Consider the following 27,130-nt stretch of genomic DNA (forward strand, 5'->3'; position numbering starts at 1 on the left):
AGACTTGCGACCGCTGTGTTCTGCGCTTAGTGACGCACATATCCATAGCAAAGACCGAAGTGGGAAAATTTAGTAGGGGTTGGATTTCAATTAGGCACTAACTCAGTGTCATCTCATCTGGCATAGTAGTGTGCTTTGATACTTGGCTAGAAAATAGCCATAGCAATAGGATAGCATTGTTTGGTTTTAAAAACTCAAAAAAAAACAAAAAACACAAAAAAAAACAAAAAACACAAAAAAAAACAAAAAAAAGTTAAAAAAAAAATAAAGTTATAACTCTCATTTTAAAAATGTTTAACCCGAGGGCTAGGGGTAGAGGACGAGGGCGGGGACGTGGGCGTCCAACTACTGCAGGGGTCAGAGGCCGTGGTCCTGGGCGGGGTGAGACACCACCCGCTGATGAGGGAGCAGGGGAACGCCGCAGAGCTACACTCCCTAGGTTCATGTCTGAAGTTACTGGGACTCGTGGTAGAGCACTGTTGAGGCCAGAACAGTGCGAACAGGTGATGTCGTGGATTGCTGACAATGCTTCGAGCAATTTGTCCACCGCCAGTCAGTCTTCCACGCAGTCCACCCATGTCACCGAAATCGCCACTCCTCCAGCTCCTGCACCTCAGCCTCCTCCCCCCCAGTCTGCCCCCTCCCAGGAAAATTTGGCATTTGAACCGGCATACTCTGAGGAACTGTTTTCTGGACCCTTCCCACAGTCACAAACCACTTGTCCGGTTGCTGCTGAGCTATTTTCCGATGCCCAGGTTTTCCACCAGTCACAGTCTGTGGGTGATGATGACCTTCTTGACGTAGTGGAAGTGTGTAAAGAGGTGTCCGACGATGAGGAGACACGGTTGTCAGACAGTGGGGAAGTTGTTGTCAGGGCAGGAAGTCCGAGGGGGGAGCAGACTGAGGGATCGGAGGATGATGAGGTGACAGACCCAAGCTGGGTTGAGAGGCCGGGTGAACACAGTGCTTCTGAGACGGAGGAGAGTCCTCGACCAGAACAGGTTGGAAGAGGCAGTGGTGGGGCCAGACGGAGAGGCAGGGCCAGAGCTGGTGCATCAGCGCCAAATGTGTCAACTAGTGAAGCTCCCGTGGCGAGGGCTCTTGCGGCGTTCTTTAAGGAAACACCGGATGACCGACGGACTGTGGTGTGCAACATTTGCCAAACCAGGCTCAGCAGGGGTTCCACCACTACTAGCTTAACTACCACCAGTATGCGCAGGCATATGAATGCTAAACACCCCACTCAGTGGCAACAAGCCCGTTCACCTCCGGCCGTGCACACCACTGCTCCTTCCCCTGTGTCAGCTGCTAGTCAGCCCCCTGCCCAGGACCCTGCCACAAAAACCCCATCGTCGCCTCCACGATCCTCCACAGCATCCACCAGCGTTCAGCTCTCCATACCCCAGACGCTGGAGCGGAAACGCAAATATAGTGCAACCCACCCGCACGCCCAAGCCCTTAATGTGCACATTTCCAGATTGCTAAGCCTGGAGATGCTGCCCTATAGGCTAGTAGAGACCGAGGCCTTTCGCAGCCTCATGGCGGCGGCCGCCCCTCGGTATTCGGTCCCCAGCCGCCACTACTTTTCCCGATGTGCCGTCCCAGCCCTGCACCAGCACGTGTCAGACAACATAATCCGTGCCCTGACCAACGCCGTTTCTGACAAGGTCCACCTGACCACGGACACGTGGACGAGTGCTGCCGGGCAGGGCCACTATATATCTCTGACGGCACATTGGGTTAACTTGGTGGAGGCTGGGACCGAGTCTGACCCTGGGGCTGCTCATATACTGCCGACGCCGAGGATTGCGGGGCCTACCTCGGTCCAGGTGTTTCAGGCCTACTATGCCTCCTCCTCCTCCCACCCCTCCTCCACCTCCTCCTCCGAACTACCATCCGTGGGCACGGCGCCATCAGTCGGTAGCTCTAGGCACAGCAGCAGTGCCGTCGCTAAGCGACAGCAGGCGGTGCTCAAACTGCTGAGCCTAGGCGACAAAAGGCACACCGCCCAAGAGCTATTACAGGGCATCACGGCGCAGACTGATCTGTGGCTGGCACCGCTGAACCTCAAGCCGGGAATGGTTGTGTATGACAACGGCCGTAACCTGGTGGCGGCTCTGCAACTCGGCAGACTGACACATGTGCCATGCCTGGCCCATGTGTTAAATCTGATAGTTCAGCGTTTCCTCAAGACATACCCCAATCTGTCTGATTTGCTCACGAAGGTGCGCCGCATCTGTGCGCATTTCAGGAAGTCCAGCCCAGATGCTGCCACTCTCAGGGCAGCGCAGCGCCGCCTCCAACTGCCCGCTCACCGACTGTTGTGCGACGTGCCCACGAGGTGGAATTCAACACTGACCATGTTATCCAGAGTTTACCAGCAGCGCAGAGCGATTGTAGACTGCCAGATGTCAACTTCCACCAGAACTGGTAGTCAGGTCAGTCAGCTTCCTCAAGTCTACAATGAGGAGTGGACGTGGATGTCTGATATCTGTCAGGTGCTGAGTAACTTTGAGGAGTCAACACAGATGGTCAGTGGCGATGCCGCCATCATCAGCCTCACCATCCCGCTGCTTGGCCTGTTGAAAAACTCTCTGGTCAGCATGAAGTCGGAAGCTTTGCGCTCGTCACAAGAGACAGGGGAAGAATATTCCCTTGTTGATAGCCAAAGCACCCTCAGGTCTGTTTCTCAGCGCATATCGGAGGAGGTGGAGGTGGAGGAGGATGAGGAGGAAGAGGAGGAGAATGTTGGCGAGACACAAGAGGGGACCATTGTTGAGTCCTTTACTGTTCAGCGTGTATGGGCAGAAGAAGAGGAGTTGGAGGAGTTGGAGGAGGAGGAAATGGACAGTCAGGCCAGTGAGGGGAGTGAATTCTTACGCGTTGGTACTCTGGCGCATATGGCAGATTTCATGCTAGGCTGCCTATCCCGTGACCCTCGCGTTCAAAGAATTTATTCCAGCACCGATTACTGGGTGTTCACTCTCCTGGACCCACGGTACAAGCAAAATCTTTCCACTCTCATCCCTGCAGAGGAAAGGAGTGTGAGAATGCATGAATACCAGCAGGCCCTGGTGCACAAGCTGAAACAGTATTTCCCTTCTGACAGCGCTAGCGGCAGAGTGCGTAGTTCTGCGGGACAAGTAGCGAGGGAGAGTAGGCGAGCAGGCAGCTTGTCCAGCACTGGCAAGGGTACGCTTTACAAGGCTTTTGCCAGCTTTATGTCACCCCAGCAAGACACTGTCACCTGTCCCCAGTCTCGGCAGAGTAGGGCTGATCTTTACAGAAAGATGGTGAGGGAGTACGTAGCTGACCATACCATCGTCCTAAATGATCACACAGCTCCCTACAACTACTGGGTTTCAAAGCTGGACATGTGGCACGAACTGGCGCTGTACGCCTTGGAGGTTCTTGCCTGCCCTGCCGCTAGCGTCTTGTCCGAGCGGGTTTTCAGTGCAGCTGGTGGCATCATCACCGATAAGCGTACACGCCTGTCGACTGACAGCGCTGACAGGCTGACGCTTATTAAAATGAATAAAGGCTGGATTTCTCAGAATTTCCAATCTCCACCAGGTGAAGGAAGCTCAACCTGAATAATTGATCCACTCCTCCTCCTCCTCATTTTCCTCCTTCTCCTCCTCTTTGTACAGTAAAGCAGAGGAAAATGGCTATTTTTTGACAGGGCCCACTGGCTCTTGCTATAGTACTTCATGCATTTAATTTTTCTGGAGGGCCACCTACCCGGTCCTCTGTTTGAAACAATTTTTGTGAGTGCCACATACAGGCACTCAATCTATTCCATTTTACTGCAGGGCCACCTACCTGCTCCTCTGGTTTGAAACATTTTTGGGACTGCCACATACAGGCACTCAATCTATTCCATTTTACTGGAGGGCCACCTACCTGCTCCTCTGGTTTGAAACATTTTTGGGACTGCCACATACAGGCACTCAATCTATTCCATTTTACTGCAGGGCCACCTACCTGCTCCTCTGGTTTGAAACATTTTTGGGACTGCCACATACAGGCACTCAATCTATTCCATTTTACTGGAGGGCCACCTACCTGCTCCTCTGGTTTGAAACATTTTTGGGACTGCCACATACAGGCACTCAATCTATTCCATTTTACTGCAGGGCCACCTACCTGCTCCTCTGGTTTGAAACATTTTTGGGACTGCCACATACAGGCACTCAATCTATTCCATTTTACTGCAGGGCCACCTACCTGCTCCTCTGGTTTGAAAAATGTTTGGGACTGCCACATACAGGCACTATCCAAATTAAATTGTCTCCATAGCAGCCTCCACACGTTGTCTCCATTGCTACCTCCAAAAGTCGTCCATATAGCTGCCTCCATACATCGTCCCTTTATCAAACGAGGTGTGTCAGGCAGAAATTTGGGTTGTTTTCATGGATTCCACATCAAAGTTGTTAACTTTGTCGCCACCCTGCTGTGTTATCCACAAAATATACTGGCAAACTTTTACCATTTAGGGATATTATTTCAGCGCTTCTTGCGCATCTGTTTACATTCCCCTCACCCGGCATATCCTAAACTTATAAGAACGCTACTACACTTGATCTTATACAAAAGGTTCTTAGAAGTGCTGTTTGGGGAGTAGCCTAGAGACAGGGGCTTGAATTGGCGAAAGCTCGCCTGGCAGCGGAGCGCCAGCTCCATGCGCATCATGCGCTTCTTGCGCATCTGTTTACATTCCCCTCACCCGCCATATCCCAAACTTATAAGAACGCTACTACACTTAACTTGGTGCAGGCTGGGACCGAGTCTGACCCTGGGGCTGGTCATATACTGCCGACGCAGAGAATTGTGGGGCCTACCTCGGTCCAGGTCTCAAAGGCCTACTATACCTCCTCCCACCCCTCCTCCACCTCCTCCTCCTCCGAATTACCATCCGTGGGCATGGCGCCATCAGTCGGTAGCTCTAGGCACAGCAGCAGTGCCGTCGCTAAGCGACAGCAGGCGGTGCTGAAACTGCTGAGCCTAGGCGATAAAAGGCACACCGCCCAAGAGCTATTACAGGGCATTCCACATCAAAGTTGTTAACTTTGTTGCCACCCTGCTGTGTAATCCACAAAATATACTTGCAAACTTTTACCATTTAGGGATATTATTTCAGCGCTTCTTGCGCATCTGTTTACATTCCCCTCACCCGCCATATCCTAAACTTATAAGAACGCTACTACACTTGATCTTATACAAAAGGTTCTTAGAAGTGCTGTTTGGGGAGTAGCCTAGAGACAGGGGCTTGGATTGGCAAAAGCTCGCCTGGCTGCAGAGCGCCAGCTCCATCCCAAGATCCAACTAACATAGTTGCAGCACCTTTAATCTACTACTAGTTCACTGCCTCCATAATAATAATAATAATAATAATCTTTATTTATATAGCGTCATCATATTCTGTAGCGCTTTACAAATCATAGGAAACAAATACAAATGTAATGTAACAGAGCACAACATTTGTATGGAACAACAGGAGTGAGGTCCCTGCTCGCCAGAGCTTACGGTTTATGAAGATGATGGGGTAACACGAGGTAAAAGAATATTTAATGGTCAAGCCATTCTTCTTAGGGAATAGAAAAAAATATAATAAATGGAATTGCTGTCGCTTGAACCACTCAGCCGTCATCTTATATACCAGGTCCAGGGTGAATGGGACTGCAGAGAAGTCTGGTGCCTGTTGGTTGCTGGATAACAGATGGGAGGACGACACAGGACGGGTTAGTAGAAGAGTTAAAACTTCATGCAGTTAATGAGTGTTATAGGCTTGCCTAAAGAAATGGGTTTTAAGAGCACGTTTGAAACTTTGGAGGTTAGGTATTAGTCTGATAGTCCGGAGCAGAGCATTCCATAGAATTGGTGCAGCTCTAGAGAAGTCTTGGAGACGCGAGTGGGAGGTCCGCACTAGGGTAGAGGTTAATCTAAGATCACTGGCGGATCTAAGAGCACGGGTTGGGCGATAGACTGAGATAAGAGAGGAGAGGTAGGGGGGTGCAGCATTATACAGAGCTTTATGGATGAGGGTTATTATTATTTTAAACTGTATTCGAAAGGAGACTGGCAGCCAGTGCAGCGACTGGCATGAACTGTAAGCATACATGGTCCCCTTATCAAACGAGCTGTGTCAGGCAGAATTTTGGGTTGTTTTCATGGCTTCCATGTTAACTTTGTCGCCACCCTGCTGTGTAATCCACAAAATATACTGGCAAACTTTTATCATGTACCGATATTATTTGAGCGCTTCTTGCTCACCTCCTTTAGTTCCTCTCTGACACCCATTGGTTTGAAGCCTGAGTCCAATTAGGGTATGTCGCCATGCCACTCTCTAGCCTGCTGCCGCTGCCTCTGCCTCTGCATGCCGTCCCCTATAGTGTCAGGGTCAATTATTGGATGTTTTACATGCTATCTAGCTTCATTCTGTCACTCTGTCATGGCCATGCTGTTGCCCATAATTTTGGCATAATGGTGCGATTAAGCAGCCTCAGAGGCATCCATGCATGCTGCCCCTGCTGTTTCCTGTCCATTTCCGTGGTGTTTCCATCCTTTTCTGAGGTTCCCAGGTGTTTGGCCAAGCTTCCCTGTGCAGAGCCTTGGTCCCCTTGAAAAATGCTCGAGTCTCCCATTGACTTCAATGGGGTTCGTTATTCGAGACGAGCACTCGAGCATCGGGAAAAGTTCGTCTCGAATAACGAGTACCCGAGCATTTTAGTGTTCGCTCATCTCTAATTATGATCCTTTGCTGCAACACTCATATTTAAAGGATTTTTCCCATGAAAAAAGTCCTCACATTTCAATCCCCTAGCGATGTTTACACAATAAAGCTCATTTTAACCCCCTTACTTTGCAATAAAACTGAGTAAAATTGTAGGTTTAGCTCATATCACTCAGTGATGGTCAGTGTAAGATTCCAGGGGGTAATCGAATTTGGAAATAGAAGGGGAATTGCGCCCCTGGTGACTTAGTAAATGTGAGCTGCTGCAGATTCCGGAGCTCTATTACATCTTAGCTATAACATACACCGCGTGCCTTCCTCCACTGGATAAAGATATTATCTGTAGTTTGTAAAGTAAACACTTCACCATGCTGCTTGCTGGCAGAAAGTGTCTGTCTGTGTGTGTGTGTGTGTGTGTGTATGTGTGAGCTTTTCTTGTAATGGAAGGGTGAAGGGCAGACAGAACTCTGTAGTGTGCAGATAAGAGAAGCTATTCATGAGAAGAATGTGCCCTGCCCAACCATAGTCAGAAGATTTACGATTGGATCCGGGGGCAACCAAAATTGCATACACCAGAACTGACAGAGACAGGTGGAAATTATTTCTGTAAAATGATGTATTTTTGTTAATAACAGTGAATTAGAGAATGTGTTATTTTGTTATCCTGAGTTTATTTAGATAACTTCTCTTCTTGGGAATACTACTTTAACTCATACACTGTCCATTTATTTTTGATCCTCCTTGGAATGGTTCTACTCCTTCATTGGAGTCCAGTTGTGTTTAATTAAACTGATTGGACTTGATTAGGTAAGGCACCGACCTGTCTTAATAAGGCCTCACAGCTCGCAGTGCATGTCAGATCACATGAGAATGATGATGTCTAAGAAACTGACCAAGGAGCTTAGAAGTAAATTGGAGCTGTAAGTGATTATTCAGGCTTGAACATGGAAAGTATCTATGTAATTGTATATGTACCACTTAAGCTCAAATAAAAAAGTTTAAAAAAAAAAAAAATTGTGGCTAGGCACAGATCTGACCAAGGTTAGAAATTAATTTCTGCAGCTCTCAAGATACTTAAGAGCACAGTGACCTGCATAATCCTTGACTGCAAGAAGTTTGGGACGGCAACAGCTTTTCCTTGACCTGGCCGTCTAGCCAAACTGAGCAATCGTGGGAGAAGAGGTTAGGTGAGAGAGGGGAAGAAGAGCCCCAAGATCACTGCGGCTAAACTCCATAAATGCAGTAGGGAGATTGGAGAAAGTTCCACAAAGTCACTGCAGCCCTCCACCAGTTGGGAGAGTGTGCCAGAGTGTGCTGACAGGAGATTCTCTGGATATTGAACTTAATTTTAAGAGGTATGTGTGGAGAAAACCAGGCACTGCTCATCACCCGCCAAATACAAAACCAACTGTAAAACATGGTGATGGCAGCATCATGCTATTGGACTGTTTTTCAGTTGCAGGGACAGGACAGCTGATTGAAATGGAAAGAAAGAAGAATGTGGTCAAGTACAGAGATATCCTGCATGAAAACCTCTTCCAGAGTGCTCTGGACATCAGACTGAGCTGAAGGTTCACCTACCAACAAGACAATGACCCTGGCCCAGCAAGAGCCATGACCTAAAACCAATTGAGCATCTCTGGAGAGATTTGAATTTATGGGAACTTTCTCCCATCTCCCTGCTGCATTTCTGGAGCTCAGCCACAGTTCTTCTTTACCTCTCTCACCAAGGCTTTTCTCCCAAGATTGCTTAGTTTGGTTGCAGGGCCAGGCCAAGGAAGAGTTGTAGTGGTCTCTTGGGCAGATCCTTAGACCTCATGATTCTCATGTGCTCTGACATGCACTGTGAGTTGTTAAATATTATATAGACAGGTGTGATATTTCAGTTTTTCTTGTTTAATAGATTAGCAAAAGTATCTGCATTTCTGTTTCTTAGATCAGAATTGGGAACTGTCATTACAATGATTGATAACCCCGAAGGGGTGTTGATCGTGGGTGGAATCCCCCTGCAGTCATTTAAGGGAAATCAACCATTTCCAAAACAAAAAAACTAGATATATTGACCTCCGCTTTATTTCATCTTGATCCCGGCATTATAATTAAGTTATAATTAGCAGCACGGAGAGCAGGGACAAATGCTTATTATGCATGCCCTCTCCACCTCCCTCTCCGATGCTGGGAGCATGGGAGAGCGAAGTGACATCATGCAAGAGAGATGAATTCACGTCCCTCAGTTGACATCACCTCCCTCTTTCAGCATGGTAGAGTAAGGTGCAGGGGCATGCAGAATTAGTCCCTGCTCACCTCCAACCACAGTTTGCTCCAACCACACGTCAGCTGACACCAAATGTTTCCTGATGGTCGCAGTATATATGTATCCAGCACTCTACCCCTCCCAGTTTATAGGTATGCAGCACATTTCCCCTCCCAGTATATAGTTATCCAGCACACTACCCCAGGATATATATATTTCCAGCACACTGGACCCAGTATATATGTAAACAGTACACTGCCCCTAGTGTATAGGTATCCAGCACACTTTCATCAAGTATATATGTATCCCTCATACTGCCCCCCTCGTATATAGTTACACAGCATATTCAGCTCTAGCAAATTGATATCCAGCACACTGGCTGCTCCCACAGTATATAGTTATCTAACACACTGCCCCCCAGTGTATAGGTAGACCCAGTACACTGCCCCCCAGTATATAAGTAGTCAGCACACTGCCCCTCCAGTATATAGGTAGCCAGCACACTGTCCCCCAGTATATAGTTAGCCAGCACACTGCCTTCCACAGTCTATAGGTAGCCAACATACTGCCCCCAGTATATAAGTAGCCTGCACACTGCCCACCAGTATATATGTAGCCAGTAAACTGTCCTCCCCACTATATAAGTGGCCACAGCACACTGCCTCTCCAGTATATAGGTAGCCAGCACATGGTCCCCAAGTATATAAGTAGCCAGCACACTGTCCCCCCAGTTGTCACACACTGCTCTTCCCAGTATAAAGGTAGTCACACACTGCCCTTCCCAGTATTTAAGTAGCCCCAGAACACTGTCCCTGTACATAGGTATACAGTACACTGCCCCCCAGTATATAGGAAGCCAGCACTCTGCCCCCAGTGCCTGGATTTATGAGTAAGTGTTCCTGGTTTATCATACTTGATTTTGATGGTAGTTTTATTTTAAGATATTCACTTGTTGTGTATTAAACAAAAGGCCAATGGTTAAAAATAAATATTCTTAAAATGACAGAAAAATGGGAAAAACAAAGACAGTAATATACTTGACAGTATAATAATATGATTAATCATACCTTCTTGCATTTAGCCCTTGGTTAAGAAGTACACAGTACAACATGCTCAAAACAGGGGACATATAAATCTATAAAACTTGAGTTGTAAATAGCAAAGGTAACCTTGGTGAATAATGTCAAGTGGCACTAAAAAGCATTATTTTTTAACAAAAAGTATTTTTAAGTGTATTGAAGTGAAAATCCATTAGATGCATGTGAGATGTGTAATGAAACTCCAATTCAACTGGTATGTTAATGGGTTTCTCTCATTAAATTAGATTGATTGAGGTTGATAGAATACAAATGGTGAATCTGTCATAGTATCATAATATATAAGGCTGGATAAAGACTCAAGTCCATCAAGTCCAACCTTTAAGAATTAAACAAATGTTTTTTCCCCATAACCCGTAATATTTTTGCTCTCCAGAAAGTCATCCAGGCCCCTCTTGAACATGTGCATAGAGTCCGCCATATCAACCTCCTGCGGCAGAGAGTTCCATAGTCCCACTGCTCTTACAGTAAAGTACCTTTGTCTATGGCGATGTTAGAACCGGCTCTCCTCTAGGCATAGAGGATTCCCCATTGTCCTGGTATAAAAATATCCTTGTACTGATCCTTCCAGGTATTTGTACATTGTAATGAGGTCTCTCCTCTTTGTTCTAAGATGAATAACCTCACATTTTGTAATCTGTCATTGTAGTCTAGTCCCCCCATTCCCCTAATAATCTTGGTTTCTCTCCTCTGGCCATAGAGTTAACCGGGAGGTTCTCAGTAAATCTTGCTCATTTTATTGAGAAAAGGCTTCTGCTGGACACTACATATAAGGTGTAGGAGTACGGTGCTATGTGTGTACATATCAATGTAGCACATTCGAAACCTATCAGAAAAAACCAGTCTTACACAGATATATATTTTTTTGCAAAAATATCAAAATCTATTAACCAAAGAACATACATTTAAAAAAGGAAGAGACAGAGGTTTTTACAGAAATGTCAGCTAACGCTGGAAAGACCACATAAACATCTGGGAGGACGAGATATAAATCAAGAAAATACTATACAAAAAGATGAGTTGTAATTCACAAGATTAGTGTAAGTGTCAGGCAAATCAGTTATATCGGTAATGTCTCGCAACCAGTACTAACACCCAGTGATGCATGATGGTAAAATATTATAGAATCCAGTACATTAATTACCTGGCACAAAAGTTCTTGTGTCCTCCCAGATGACTGACACCCCGACACGTGTTTCGGCGCGCTGCCTTTGTCAAGGGGTAACGTAAGTCAGACAAGGGACGTTATTTAAAAGTCTACTAGCCAATGGGAGTTTAGAATCCTCACATGTATATTATTAAATGGCGTACAGTGTTCTTCTATCGGGCGCATGCCCTGGACGTCACCTCCGGAGGCGACGATTATGAAAGATTATAAAATGCTGTGGCGAGAGATATACAGGTCATCGCTTATTGCTGCTTGCCTAAATGGCGGAATTCACATTTGGAGTTTAAAAATGCATATAGATATTGTGTCTTTCAAGAATAAAGGGTGACATGGAATAACTCAATTTTAATATGCAATAAGGTACAATCTCACCATATGCAATTGCAATTGCATGTTTGCCATCTTAGTACCATCAATTGCTACTGTCAAAGTCTCATCCTCGATTGGAGACAGCATGTGCCCACTCAGTATATAGACAGCCCCTGCACATGCCCACTCAGTATATAGCTAGCCCAAGCACGTGCCCACTCAGTATATAGATAGCCTCTACACAAGTCCACTCAATATATAAACAAACCCTACACATGCCCACTCAGTATATAGAGAGCTCCAGCACATGCCCCTCAATATATAGATGGCCCCTGAGCATATCTTCCCTCAGTATATAAACAGCCCCTGCACATGCACTCTCAGTATATAGATAGCCCCCCCTCCCCCAGCACATGCCGGCTCATTCCATAGACAGCCTACCCAGTCCACAGTCAGCCCCCCCAGTCCACAGTCAGCCCCCAGTCTACAGTTACCCCCCCTTTAATGAAGATGACCTCCTTTTAATAAAATGTCCACCCCAGATTCCCCTGTTACATACATCCCCCTTCACAATGTAATGTCCACAGCAGGACCCTCTTAGAAAAGAATATATACTCACCTTCGACTTCTTCTCCCCGACACAACGGCTCTATCTTCTCCTCTTCCGGCCTAGGCACATCACTATGAAGTGGCAGTTTCGCAGCCGGGTGATGTCATAGTATAAGGGCCTGCACGGCACATACACTTTGACATCACGCAGCCACGACAATGCCCCGTCATAGTTATGAGCCCAAGATGGAAGAGGAGGAGACAGAGCCTCAGGAAATAGGAAAAGATGCTGAAAGGGGAGTATAGATTTTTTTTTTTGTCATTCTTATGGCCGATCATATAGGGAGATTTGTGGGTAATTTGAGACCCTCGGAACCCCTTTTTGATTTAAAAACGGAGGGGGGGGGGCTTGTACATAGTCCCACTAGACCCCCCATGATGGCTGCTCTGTTGGCAATAGTAAGTAATTCAAACTGCTTGGTCACACTACCATCACTCTGGACATGCCATGTTTCATCTTAAATTAGGCTCCTTAGGGTTAATGTGTGACGAATCAGTCTGTGAACTTTTTGGTTGACAAGCAGAAAACAGTTTTGATAGTTATAAATAGAGATGGGCGAATTTTTTAAATTCCATTCGACCAGGTCCACCAAATTTTCGGAAAAATTTGATCTGACCCAAATCGAATCACGCTAAAAAACAGGTATTTCCTGGCTGCAGAGAGCCTGTAGGGTGTTGTAGAAAGTTGTGCCATGCTCAAATATGCATAGGGAGTGTGGTTTGGTCTGTGTTTTAGTATGACAGCCGTAGGCTCTTAGAATCGCTTCACTCCTCAATTCCATGGGCACTTATAGGGGCCAACTTGACCAAATAAGTGAAGCAGGTGACAAGGTAACGTCTGTGCCAGCTCGAAAGGACTGAGGGCCAAGATCCCACTATAACATTAAAGAGCTTCTCTACTGCAAACTCCGCAAGTTGCAGCCACACATCAAGCTCGGACCCATTGAGAAAGACTGGCGGGTTGAAACGCGCGTTGGAGTCTCTTGCTCACCAGGTAATTGTGTATACAGGCATGCAGTTCACTGATGTGCATACAGATGCACCTAACTTATATTTCTATGAATTTTTTTGCTATATCCACTTTTGTTAGTACTTTCTGTGAACTGGTTGGGCACATATAATGCTGTTGCAATCTACACAATCTAACTGCTTTGCGTTGCATGTTAAATTATTGTATTCCTGTATGCCATACCCCCTGGTGTGTACAAACTTCTATCTCTCCTGTTACCCATGATTTTAAGATGATTTTATTATGGTGTGTTAAAAATTAAATTATAAAGTTGTTTTTTTAAATTTATTTCTCTTTTCTCACGTGCTTGCTCTGGTATTATTGGCTGCCCAGTAGTCCAGGGGATCCTCTGCCTGAGGTGGTAGAGTGCTGTCCAAGTAGGTTACCACCTGCTGGTGCAGGGTCTGCTTCATGTCCTGCTGCTGGTGGCGGCTACCCTCCTCACTAGGCGGGTGAAGGAAGCTGCTCATTAAGGACTCCAGACTTAAGCCGCTGCTGATGGAGCTGCTTTCCCCCCCCCCCCATCTTCCCACAGCAGCCGTTGCAGTAGTATGTGAGCTATGACTGCCAGGAATAACCTGGTCAGACCTCATAGAGGATGAACAATGGCGCACATAGGCAGCGGCCAACTATCTTTTCAGTATTTCTCTATAGTACACCAGTTGTTCCTCCCTCTTGGCAGCTGGAAAAAAGTCACCCATTTTGGACCAGTAGCAAGGTTTCAAGAGGGTAGAGAGCCAAAAGTCATCCCTATGGCGGATGTTGACTATTCGGCTGTCACTATGTCATCTGCACAAGTGACTCCGAGGGACTCTCGGCCTCCATCTCCACTTGTATACTGCCACAGTGTTTCTGGGTCATCTGCCTCGTCTTCTACCTCCTCCGGATGTTTGTGCTTCTCCTCTCTTGTCACCTGAGTAGAAGAAACACTAATTTCCCCAGACTGCTTGTACTCCAATGTGCTCCAATGCGAGAAGCACATTCACCCAGTGGGCCTTAAAGGACATGTACTGGCCCTGACCGTAGTTACAGCTCCATATGTTCGCGCTGCTGTGCACCTTGGAAGAAACTGATAAGCTCAATGACTGGTTCACCTTCTGTTCTACATATTTGTGAAGGGCTGGTACTGCCTTTTTGGAAAATAAATTTCGGCTTGGAACTCTCTTCCTCGGTTCGCCACAAGCCATTAGTTCTCTGAAGAGTAGAGAGTCCACAACTTGGAAAGGGACTCTTTGTAATCGCCTCCTTCAACGACTGCTGGCGCCATGCGTAGTGAGGAGCAGGAGTATCTGGACCGGGAGGCCAAGACAAACAGCTCCCTTCGGCAGAGATGCTGCAGCCTTGACTGGCTGAAATGGCATGTGTGCCACTAGGTACTGCTGCTACTGTTGCTGCGGCAGCAGGATGGACCACCACATCTGAGCCACGTTTCTACCAGGCCATTGGATGGTGACGTTGCATGTGTTGACGCAGGGCCGTGGTGCCAACGTTAGCTCCCAGGCCACGCTTCACTTTCTGCCCGCAGTTTCTCCATATACACACTCTCGACTCCTCTGGTGTCTTAACAAAAAACTGCAACACTGCCGAGTCGCTGAGCCCCTGTGCTACTGCTTACTTGGACCTGCGAAGCGGGTTCCGTACCCAGCGGCCATTTGGCTCCCTTCCTTGCACTGCTGCCACCCTGCTGACTCATGGCCACAGTAGCGACTTGCTGCCTGCCATGCAAGCTGACACCCTCTTCTCCCGATGATGATAATGAAGCCCTTGCTTCACCCGGCTCCCAAGTGCGATTGGCAACATCATCTTCGACTTGTGTTTTCCGGTCACTGCTATTCTCCTAGACGGTCTCAGTGTGCACAGCCTGACTACTTGCAAGTGCAACATAACCTCCTGTGCCACTCTCCACATCTCTACTACTGCACGAAGCAGCGGTTGTCTGCCCCTCCTCTTCACTGCCAAGTAACTGCTGACTGTCCTCAAAGACTTCATCCTCTCTGTATAGTGGTGCTGGGCCCAGACCACCTAGTAGATCTCTGGCTGAGGGAAATGAACAGGACAGAGGCTGGTTGAGGACAGGTGAGGGCCGCTGAACTGCTCCTGGGCCATTCCAAGTAAGTGTTGTATCTGATGAACCCACGGACTCTAGGCTGGGGTTGTCAGATGTTATTTGGGAGGAAGTGGATGACCTAGTCAACCAATCCATAACCTTTGGGTTGTTGATCAACACACTGCTGCTAGATGACAACGGCAGTTCTGGCCTCAGAGTCACCCCTGCTGTGACGTCCCCTTACTGTGCTGCGACCTCTGCCTGCTCCACCTGCCACCTTTCTGTCTGACATAGTGGTTAATCAACTACGTGGATTTGACATGTATTTCTTGCTCTCAACCTTAGCAACAAAACAGAACTGCAATTTGGGGTATACAGATCCCTAAAATGGGCACCCTGGGATTGGAGCAGAAATCACTACAGAAACGATGTGGCTTTTACACAGATTTCTTCCTATCCACTTCAGCAACAAAAAATAATGCTATTTGGGGTATACAGATCCCCAAAACGGACACCCTGGGAGTGGAGCAGAAATCACTACAGAAACTATGTGGATTTTACACAGATTTCTTCCTATTCACTTCAGCAACAAAAGAGAACTGATATCTGGGGTATACAGATCTGCCAAAATGGACACCTGGGAGTGGAGCAGAAATCACTACACAAACTATGCGGATTTTACACAGATTTCTACCTATTCTCGTCAGCAACAAAAAAGAACTGCAGATCTTCCAATATGGACAGTATTCCGCAGGCAGCACAGTACAGTACAGGCAGCTGGATGCTATAGACAGCACATGCAGTGTGAAATGCCAAGATTGGAAATGGCTGCCTGGTCGCTGATTGGGTTATAGGTCTGCACATGTGATCGAGGGATTGGCTTACATGTCTGCACATGTGATCAAGGGTGTTCCTTTCTTCTTCCCAGAGTTCTTTGCCCCATTGAACACATTGTGCTCGCTGCCATTTTGGTAATAAAGGGGAAAAAAAAATTTGTTCCCACGAATGACCGTAAACTTCGGATTCGTGACGAATCGAATTTTCCCTGAAATTCGGACTGAATTCCACTTCATTAGAATCGATTTGCCCATCTCTAGTTATAAATAATAGAATTACCCAATTCTAAGACCAGTACATTGGGTGCCCTTGTGCAAGAACAATATTTGAACCTTATCCCTATTCTCCCTAATTAAGATAGTTCCCAAATAAGGGAGCTTCATCACATCTAAGTAGTTTACCCATAAATAGTTAATAATTTTATCACTTTTTATGAGTGATCTTGATCTTGATCATGACTGGATTCATACAGAACACTGCTATCATTGTTAGTGCACCTTTGAATTTAGGCAGGATTTGCAACCAATTTAGCATTATTCTTTCAAAACTTTTTACCCCTTTGAACCCAACGACCAGGCATATTTAGAGACATTGCCATCAAGGTGGCTTAACAGGCATAATTAATTTTTATTGGTTCATTTGATGTTTGAGGTCCTATTTAAAATATAAAAATATTTGACCCACCGAAAATAAATAATTCATAAAAAACTATAATTAAAAAGCAGTGCCCTTTTCCCTAAATGGCTCTTTAACATGGCTGCAATGTTAAAAAATGAGTTTGAGGTGAGTCCAATGATATTAATGGAGTCCTGCATTTTAAATTTTACTTGAATTGCCCTGTATCCTTGTTCCTAAGTGACAGATCTCTGGGACATGCGGTTGTATGGACCGTCTGCCAATATTCAACTGTGGACATATACAGCTGTGTTTACTAGGGATAAATAGGGGTAAAAAAAATACTGGGGGGAATTCATCATTGTCTATTTTTCCATATTTGTTTTGGTGCAGTTGTTGTACAAATGTTGTTTTGTTACTTCCCATTGTGCCAAATGAACATAGAACAATGCAAAGCCACTTTGAAATGTGCCAAATTCATTATTTACTTAGACTATTTTTCACAGTACTGAACTAAATTCATGATTTGCGATTTGGCGCAAGTATTCTTTTAGGCACATGTTTTGCCACTCCAAAATGACTCCAGTCACCCCCTGGCATAGAAATAGGACAAAAACCATTACCAAATTTATTAAGACCAATTGCTTCTTAGAGGGACATATGCGCAAGCGCGATTTAAAAAAATTAAATCCAAGTCAAACCAAATACATAGAATCACTTGAAAAATTCTGATGAAACAAAAATAGCATTGAACATAGACAACCAAGTCAAAGACAAATTGTAATCATGAATTCATGTGATCAGAGTGACATCATCGCAAGTCCTTTAGCCTTTTAACAATAGCAGACTGTACATTATCTATCCGACCACATTAAATCACTGCAGCCTCTATGGAAGATGAGGAGTAGAAGTCCATGGAGACTGCTGTGACTTCATGTCGTCAGATACATACACGCAAGGCCGATGCCAGCACTGCACATACCTGAGCAAGTGCTGGGGACCCAGAGCTGCTGGGGGGCCCACGTAAGGCTGTACATAAGGAACTAATGGGGGCGATGGGGGCTGTATATAAAATAACCATGAGGGGGATGACTGGTATGATGAAATAGGGAATATTTTAGGGTACGAGAGACTGTTTTAGTTTCTGAATTTTTAATGCTGCCACATGAGTCTACTGAAAACGGGCCAACTGAGGCTCTGTCACCAGAGGCCATCTGAAACCTGGAGCCGACCCTGCATATGCGGGGTACAGATTGCTATTGTTAAGAGGCTAAAGGACCTGAGATGATGTCACCCTAGTCACATGACCTGAACTGTTAAATAGTAAAGAGGCATAAAGCATGAGGAGGAATACATGGGAAGGGTCGGCTGAGCAGGACAAGCCCCCTCTGATGCCAGGTAATATATAATAAAAGGTGATTTATGTGGATGTAAGAAAAATATGTTTTAGCTAAAAGAAGGGTGACAGTTAGTTAATGGGACTCTATAGGAACCTGTATATGGTTATATATACACTGGCTGGATATGTGCAAATGTGGTGACAGGTTCCCTTTAACATCACAGCCCTTTTCCATTTTTGCATTTCCATTTTCCTTCTCACTTCCTTCTAAAACCCATACTTTTTTATTTTATTTATTTATACTTTTTTTTACATGACTGGAAAAAAAGGCTGGAAAAGCTTTTACAACTAGGGTATAATAGGGATCACTGTATGACAGCCCAGGAGAAGCCTCTGGCTGTCATTGCAAACCTCTAGATTTGCTATTATACACGTTTTACAAGGTGGTAAGGTAAGAGCAGTCTAAGGGCTCATGCACACAACCTTCAGGTGTGTATGGCGGTAAGCTAGCGGCCGTCCATACGTGCCCTATAAACAGATATGACGCTCGGCTCAGTACGGTGGGCGCAACAAGCGTAGCCACAAAAAGATAGAGCCTGCTCTATCTTTGGCCGTATTGACAGACATGTGGCTATTATTTTCTATGGAGAGGGGTGGGGGCGAGCAGAGCTCACCTGCTCCTCATTTCCAGCGCGCTGACATATGCCTGCCAAGCTACAGTACTGCATGCATACGTACGTGTGCATGAGCCCTTACAAGCAGATAATAATTATTTAAAAGTCCAACTACGTTATAACATTTTCTGTTCATAGGCTGCAGGGTGACTTGGACAAACTGAATGCTTGGGCATCCACTTGGCAAATGAGGTTAATGTGGATAAATGTAAGGTTATGCACCTGGGGAACATATATAAAACTGGGTCCCTCATTGAATCCCTAATTTAATCAGAGATTAAATAACAGCATGCAATTTCAATCATCCAGTTGGATCTTGTCATGTATCAAAAGAGGTATGGACTCTAGGGATAAGGATGTAATATTACAACTGTACAAGGCATTGGTTTGGTCTCACCTGGAACATGCTGTTCAGTTCTGGGTACCAGTCCATAAAAAGGATGCCATGGATAGGATATTAGAAAGAGACACAAAAATCATAAGGGGTTGTGAAGGTTCTCAGTTATTAGGAAAAATTAAAATAGTTAAAAGACAGATTAATATAAATATATAAATGATATAAATGTTTCACACAAAAAATATGATGAAATATTGTTCCACTTTAAATCAAACCAAAAAACAAGAAGGCACTGTCTCCGTCAGGAGAAAACAAGATTTAATCTCATGTGACAAGGCTTATTTGTGAATGTGTGGAATAGCTTGGCTGAGGAGCAGGTCACAGCAGGGACAGCAAAGAGCTTAAAAAAGGTACCAGATACCTTTTCACATCAAATTAACATTAATGGTCATGTTACAATATAGAATTAAGTTCTCTTGTATCCATTCTTTATCCCATCCCTTCCCTTTCCTGCTTTGGTTGAACCTGTCTCTTTTAATCATACTAAACATACAATCATACTAGTCTAGTAAAATCCAAGCTGTACTTTTATTACTACCAACATGATTTAACCATAATAAAATTATTTCCAAAATGTTGGCCTTACAGTATTTGTGCGGAATGAAAGTTCCTCTTAGGCTACATTTACATGTCCAGTGTAGTTATACGGGACACAAACAATGGTCACGTTATATTCTGATGATAATATCAAAAGACTGAAGGGGACAAAAGATGAGCCGGTTGGTCACAATTCAAGATTGTCTAGCTTGTCTAAACATCCTGAAACTATTTGGTCTAAGGCCCAGATTGTAACCCCAACCTTGGAATGAAACCTTTTCAACTCAAAGGGGACCCAAATTTTAACACCCAAAAATGGCTGTAAAGTAGAGGTAGTGAGGGGTAAAGGGTTAATGTGCTGCAATTATTCATGAAAAAACTGATATTTAGTGTAAATGTGGAAAAAGTCGATTTTTGAAATTCAAAATTTTCTACTTTTTTGGCACATAGTCATAACAGTAAAATAAATTGATATCTAACACTTGCAAATTGACTCATTTTTTATAATTTCAGTAGTATCATTTTGGCACAAAAAGTCAGAAAATTTACGATTGGATCCCGGAGCAACCAAAATTGTGTACACCAGGACTGATAGAGACAGTTTGGAATTATATCTGTGAAATACTGTATTCTTGTTAAAAACATTGAAGTAGAGAATGTGGGATTATGTTATCCTGAGTACATTTAAGAATCTAGTCTCCGTGGGCATACTCCTTTAAGTGTTTTAAACTTAAAGGTGCAGGTTGGTTTGAGCAAGTGATTCTCTGATTGCTTGTTCAAGTTTTTATTCACCTAACGCAGTGTAATAGAGATACTGACACCCACAGCTTCTAACACTGGCTCCGTTCAAAGTACAGGTCCAGAATGGTCGGGGTTGTATAAGGCTTGCCCCAATGACAGTAATAAAAGACTGCACAGGCCTTATTATGGGCAGGAATAGGGCCTGCCTGATTTTTTGTGGCCTGGCCAAATATCTATGCTTAAATCGAAGTATCAACTCCAAGTGAGGATTCTGTAATTCCACTCCCGTAACCTATTTCCATACAATAGTTTAATGTGTTTAGAAATAAATTTAGGACAGAGCATCTGCATTGTAGACACTCATAAAGAAGAAGCTGAAATTGTTTTTAGCCAAATAGCCTTGCTCAGCAGACCATGGGAATATTAATCAAGTCGATGTTACAGCTTAGAGTATATACTCAAGGATATTACAGAATTATGTGTTCTTTTTTTGGTCTTAACATTTATAAAATAATGCATTAGTCACTTGCCAATTTTAGGAGCTTAAGAACCAGTTAAATAACATTTTTTCTTCTGCTCACACCATAACATTAAATATAAATGAACTTGAGCGGACATTTTTACTGCAGCGTACATTTGTTCTGTGGAAGCATTGTCTGCTAGCACCTGCAGAGAGCATATTAGATGTAGACCTAGAATAGGGAGTTTTCTTTGAGGCACAAACATATTTAGCAAAAGTTAAATATATTTCAGTGAACTTTGCCATTTTATTCTATTCTTTATTTCAAGTATGTGGGGGGCTTTTGGGACACAGACATATGACAATAATTGAATAGTAATAAAACTGTTATCTTATTGTGAATTGTGAGCTTCTTTTTGACATCAGCATGTCCTCCTAATGCCGGTGTCCCTCCTCTCTATAGCTTGAGAGCTCACACCTGCACAGTCTAAATCCTGCTCCTCTGGCAATGTAACTCCAAAGTTACCAGAGTAATAAGGTGGCAATCCCAAGGCCCTGTGCTCGCCTCGACCGGATTCTGGGTGAGCACAGGGTGGAAGGGGTGAGCGTTCTTCACCCCTCCTCCCTCCACAGTCACTTGGTGCGGTGATGCACCGTGTGCTTACCACGCCTTGACCTGGAGCCATAGATGACGGCTTCCAGATCACGACCTCATAGTGGCTGTGTGAATGAGTCTTTAGTCTGCAAATCTCAAGCCAAGGAGAGGTATGACATCAGCATGAGGAGGACATGCCGATGAAGAGGACAATATAGCTTAAAGGTGTTCTACATATTAGCATATTTTTTAAATCGAATGGAATGACTGTTTATGAAGTAAACTTTTGGTTTTTTTTGGGGGGGGGGGGGTTAACTTGGCATCATTTAATGTCTGTCTAATTTTTAATCTGCACATATATTTTTTCAATTTTCTTATTACATTTTAGGGGCTTTTTCGAATGATGTTGCTAAACATGGGCTTGCTTTTTTTTTATGTAAAAGCCATTTTTTGGGAACTTGAAGCTGTGACGGTGCACATGTGTCAAACTCTTTAGAAGACACGGTTAAATAACTGACATCACAGAAGCCATTTGTTAAAGCATGACCCAAGCCTTCACTCACAGTTGGGGTTTAACAGTTGACTCCCACATTCCCAGCGTCTATGCTAACTTTTTGAACGTTTCATATTACAATGTTTTGGGAGGAAAGAAGCACTAAAATGGCAATTTTGGCATGGATTCTTTTGCATGCTCTTAACAGTATGGGTATAATGTACTCTTAGCTAAGGTTGTTACAGAAAGACTAATACCCATAACTAATTTTTCTGTTGGTTTCAGGTCCTGTATCAGGTCACAAAGTCCTGCTTCATCCAATGAGTTGTTTCCTCCAACATCCATTTTTCCAGAATTGGAAGTACAGGGGCAACACGGGAACCAGAAACCTTAGAGGGGTAAGTACATGTTTTTGTCTTGCCCTGGTCCCTGAAAGGGATTAAAATATTCATTATACCTAAACATTCTAAACCAAGTTGTAGTTTTAATTGTTATATAATAGATTAAAAATGACTCTTTCACCAAATAAGAGAATCTGTATATGTGTATATCTGTGTACAAATAATAACAGACTTAAAGGATAGAGAAATATGCCATATTGCAAACCCTGGCAAATGTTTTCACACATCTGCAGCAATTTTAAACTGAAACCAACCTGGCATAACATGCTGGCAATTAAAGAATTAGATCCAATTTACTATGGAATATTGAAATATATTACTAGCCTCTAAATCAAATAAATATAAAACAAGCTCCTATAAAAGTGTACAAGCGGAGCCGCTTCCATGATAATGGACCCAATCCTTTCTATTTTAGTGCAGTGAAACGGGAATGGAGAGCAGTTATATAAATTACTTACCTGGCAAGGAAATTGATATACACATATGGTCAACCTTGATACGATACATTTATCACACTGTGCTGCCGCATGCAGCGAGCCGCCAGACCTTTCTTTTTTTAATCAGTAAAAACTGTTTGCAGCACAGTTTGCTTTATTTAGTGTATACATATTAGTAGCACAGCACTTCTATTAGTATGAAAAGATAAAATGTGCTACAAAATTATGCTAATTATCCTGAAGGGAGCATTACCAGAGCCCCTATGTGCTGTAAGCTGCACAGACTGGTACACTTCCATTTCCTGCTGTGTGAAATTACATCAGGCATAGAGTGCTGAGGGAGCAGGGAGAGGGTGAGACAGTGTAACAGCCTTTGAAGCTGCAGCACAGAGAGGCTCCTGCAATGCACAACATAGCACTTTTGTCATATTTTCATAGTTTTAAAAGTTGGTTTAAGAAGAAAGGATTCCATGGATATAAAATATAAGAAGATCGGTACTTAGATCTATTAAAGTAAGTGTCTCTGGTTTGTAATGGGTTTGCATATTTCATTTAAATATGCAAACCTATTTTTTATGTTGGTATGAGGAAAGAAATTTAGAAATTTCCTTTTTGCCCAAGGAATAAGGACAACATGTTTACTGTAATTCCCAGGCTAAAAAAGTAGCACAGTTGCCTATGGAGAGGGGAGGGGTGAGGATCACTAACCCCCTCCTTCACCTAGCTTGCTGCTCATGACTCACGTTTGCTCACGCGGATGGGTAAATGGAGCCTTGCCTCCCACACGTGAACACATTTTTTTCCTGCAAAATGGCTGCCAAATACGGCTCTATTGGCCTTTTTTGTGCCCAGTTTTCTTCAGTGTTTTTGCCATATCGGTGCAAAAATGGGACCTTATGTCATATGTTTTTGCAGGGAGGCTGGCAAATAATATTAGTAGCCTGTGCAAATCTCTTGGAGCATTACATTACCTAGTAACCCACCACAAATTAGGACGACATGTGGACGACAAACCGTGTGTCATCCATATTTTTCATAAACCCATAAACTTCTATGGGATGGCAAAGCTGCAAATACAGGCTCAAATAGGACCTGTTAATTCATTAGAAACCAACACATGCCCAATTATCTCTATACCAAGTCACCAAAAAAAAATAAATCGCAATATTTTAAGCACAAAAGGAGTCTCATTCTATAAAAATTGTACATTTTTTAATTTCAAAAACAATCACAATTTGTATCATTGATAATCTCAAAAATAATACAATGTGGGAAGAAAGGAGCCCAGATTAGAAATAGGGCTATAAATAATACAAAAAAATCCCCCTTACTATGAAGTCCTAAAATGTGTATAACAACAATAGTGTCCAGACCCATGTCCATGCAAAATAGATAGTATAAAACGCCTAAAGAGTTAAACTAGTATAGTATAAACCAGGTCGGAGGTACCATCCGGCACACATTGGTGTAAATGATATCATAACACAAGCTTACCTCAAGACATTTTGAAGTCTAAGAACAAAGTAGGGGAATTCAAGGAAAATACCCCGATGAACTTTGCTCACTCTCTCCTTTGTCAGGAGGTAATATAATTGTGCACATTTATTAAGAACCGCATCTTCATCGTGTTTCCCAACTTTTTCCGTTTTGCACCGCATGTAGCTGGGTTTTGGTGCACGCAATCGGATTTGGTGGATTTTCAAGCAACACAAATCGGGGGGCGCGGCTGTCGGACAACCCAACTGATTCGGACTGAGCGCGGGATTTAACATTCAAAATTGTGTCGCAAGCCATGCACTTATATGCACCGGGAAGAAGATGGTGAACTCTGGCGGACCTCAGCGGGGAAGCGACACATGCAGGAAATCGAGCGCACAATCTTAGTGAATCGGCGGCTCCGAATCCTCATTGGACAACGCAACTCGGGGATTGTGATGGGACGTGTAAGTGAATGTGCCCCAATGTGTCCTTTACGCATATTTATATCCTGCACATGAGGTCACGCCCACATGACACTCATCATGGGGCCGCGCATCGGAAGTACGTCACCCTGGAGCATCCGCCCGAATCACATGACCAAGGAGACGCATCCCACTGTCAGCACTTCCCCATGAGCGAGCTCGGCCTACTAGCAGAAGGCACATACAGTGGTACCTCCCGACAGGAGAAATATATATATCGATTATCATGACACTAAATTTCTCTTTAAAAAGTAGATAAAACATTATTGTGCCTCGTAGAAAAAATGTTTTTTGTTTTGTTTTTTTTTGTATATTTATCCGTCACTAAGCTGCATTCATGTATTAGATATGGAATATGTTTCTATGTCCCTAGTTACGCTATTTATTTATTAGTTTAGCTCTTGCATTTTTTCTACGAGACACAATAAGGTAAGCTTGAATAAATCCTTATAAAGAAATTATATTGTTCCTAAATAAAACAAATGCATCTTTATAATGATGTTTAATAGGTTTTTGTAATCTGTCATCATTTCAAAATGACCTCTGTGATGACAGGTTACCTTTAGGTTCTCTGCTTTACTATGTCTTTAGGTACTTGTAATGCTTTGTCGTACTAATTGTGAAATTGGGTAAAACAAATAAGCACATGGCAATGATCTAATTGGCAATCTGTTCCTACATGTTACATGTGATGAACATTAACTGTACAGTACATTATTTTCTAAAATAATAAAAAATACATTATTAAAAATTTTAAAAATCCAACGTGTCAACTGAAAGCTTAAAGGATATCTACCACCAGGATCAATGATTGTAAACCAAGTACAGGCGGTCCCCTACTTAAGAACACTTGACTTACAGACGACCCCTAGTTACAAGCGGACCTCTGGTAATTGGTAATTTACTGTATTTTAGCCCTAGATTACAATACAGAGCTATAACGGTTATCAAAGGTGTATGCAATTAAGTTTTATTGATAATACTGGTTCTTATGACAATCCAAATTACACAAAAAATGTGTAATTATAAAATATACAGTTATGACTTACATACTAATTCAACTTAAGAACAAACCTAGAGAACCTATGTAACCCGGGGACTGCCTGTACACTGCAGATGGGTGGCCCCTCTGGCAGGATCCACTCTTCTTTTACCTTTTATATGCCCTAGTTTAAAAAAAATGCTTTTCGAATTATGCAAAGGAGTCTGAGGGGGCTCCAGGTTCCATTGATGTTAATGGAACCTGGTCCACTCAGGATTATTTTAATAATTTTCAAAGCCTTTTTTCTTAAAAACAAGGCCATAAGAAGCTTAAAGTAGAGCAGATCCTGCCAGAGGGGGCACCCACCAGTATGTAAGTGTGCTTGTTCAACAATCCTTCATCCTGGTGGTAGATGTCATTTAACACAAGTCAATTGTGCAGGTGATAATAGTAAAGTTTTGTACTATTCAGCATCATCAGATATTCTGTTCATTGCCCAAATGTTCCCATTTTTAGTCAGGTGAAAAATCATATATAATATTTCACTAATTGCTTGGATTTCAGGAAGATTATAAAACGTATTCTTTATTGCTCCCTGCTTTATCATTATGTGACAAACAAAGCTTCACTTAACAGATCCAGATGTTTTTAGTAACAGCTCATTTAACAATTTTATAGCTGTTCTGTGCCTTTAAGTTCTGTTATCTGTTGAACCAAATATATCATATTAATTTTGTTTTTAACCCTTTCAGGATCTGACTCAATTTCATTCTTGCATTTCTGTTTTTTATTTCCTGCATTCCAAAAGCCATAACTTTTTTATTTTTATTTCCTTTTACACAGCCATATAAGGGCTTGTTAAATGCAGATCCAAATGTTATATTCCTAGTTAGCACCATTTAATATTCTGTGCAGTGTACTGCAAACCTGTAAAAATGTGGAAATGACGAAAAACATACAGTTTCAAAATTTTGTTACAGGCTTTGATATCGTTTTTCACTATGTGGTCCACATGACACATTTCGTTTTTCTTTAGTATGATCCAAAGGTGCCAGATTTATATAGTTTTATTGATCATTTAAAAAAAAATGTATTTGTTTATAAAAATTACAGATGTCTGAATACTGTTAAACTTTGTTGTAGACATTGGGGCTTATTTGCTAAGGGTCGCGTATCGCATGTTCGTCGGACTGTTCCCGGTTTTCAGGATTTGCGCAGGTTTGACAGGTATTTAACAGTTGTCTGTGCTGAGATTGTCACACGCAGTTGGTTTCTGGTGCAGCTGTGCCGGCTTCAATGTGACTAAAAATTGGGCGTGCCGTCGGACGATCCGACTAATTCGGACTGAGCGTGGGATTTAACTTTCAAATTGTGTCACAAGATGAAGCACTGGGAAGAAGTAGGTGAACTCCGTCGGACCAGAAAGGGGAAGCGA

The 27,130-nt window shown here is 43.5% G+C and overlaps 1 long non-coding RNA gene across 1 annotated transcript in view; it reads left to right on the forward strand.

The window, feature by feature from the left end:
- Nucleotides 1-25,003, forward strand: part of LOC140076206 (uncharacterized) — a 39,693-nt gene extending 14,690 nt beyond the window's left edge. Inside the window, exons 2-3 of the long non-coding RNA XR_011849527.1 lie at nucleotides 22,200-22,312; nucleotides 24,415-25,003. This is a non-coding gene — a long non-coding RNA (uncharacterized lncRNA). The remainder of the gene's footprint in view (nucleotides 1-22,199; nucleotides 22,313-24,414) is intronic.
- Nucleotides 25,004-27,130: the final 2,127 nt, after the last annotated feature.

Source organism: Engystomops pustulosus, chromosome 8 (genome assembly GCF_040894005.1).
Source record: "Engystomops pustulosus chromosome 8, aEngPut4.maternal, whole genome shotgun sequence".
Lineage (NCBI taxonomy): Eukaryota > Metazoa > Chordata > Amphibia > Anura > Leptodactylidae > Engystomops > Engystomops pustulosus.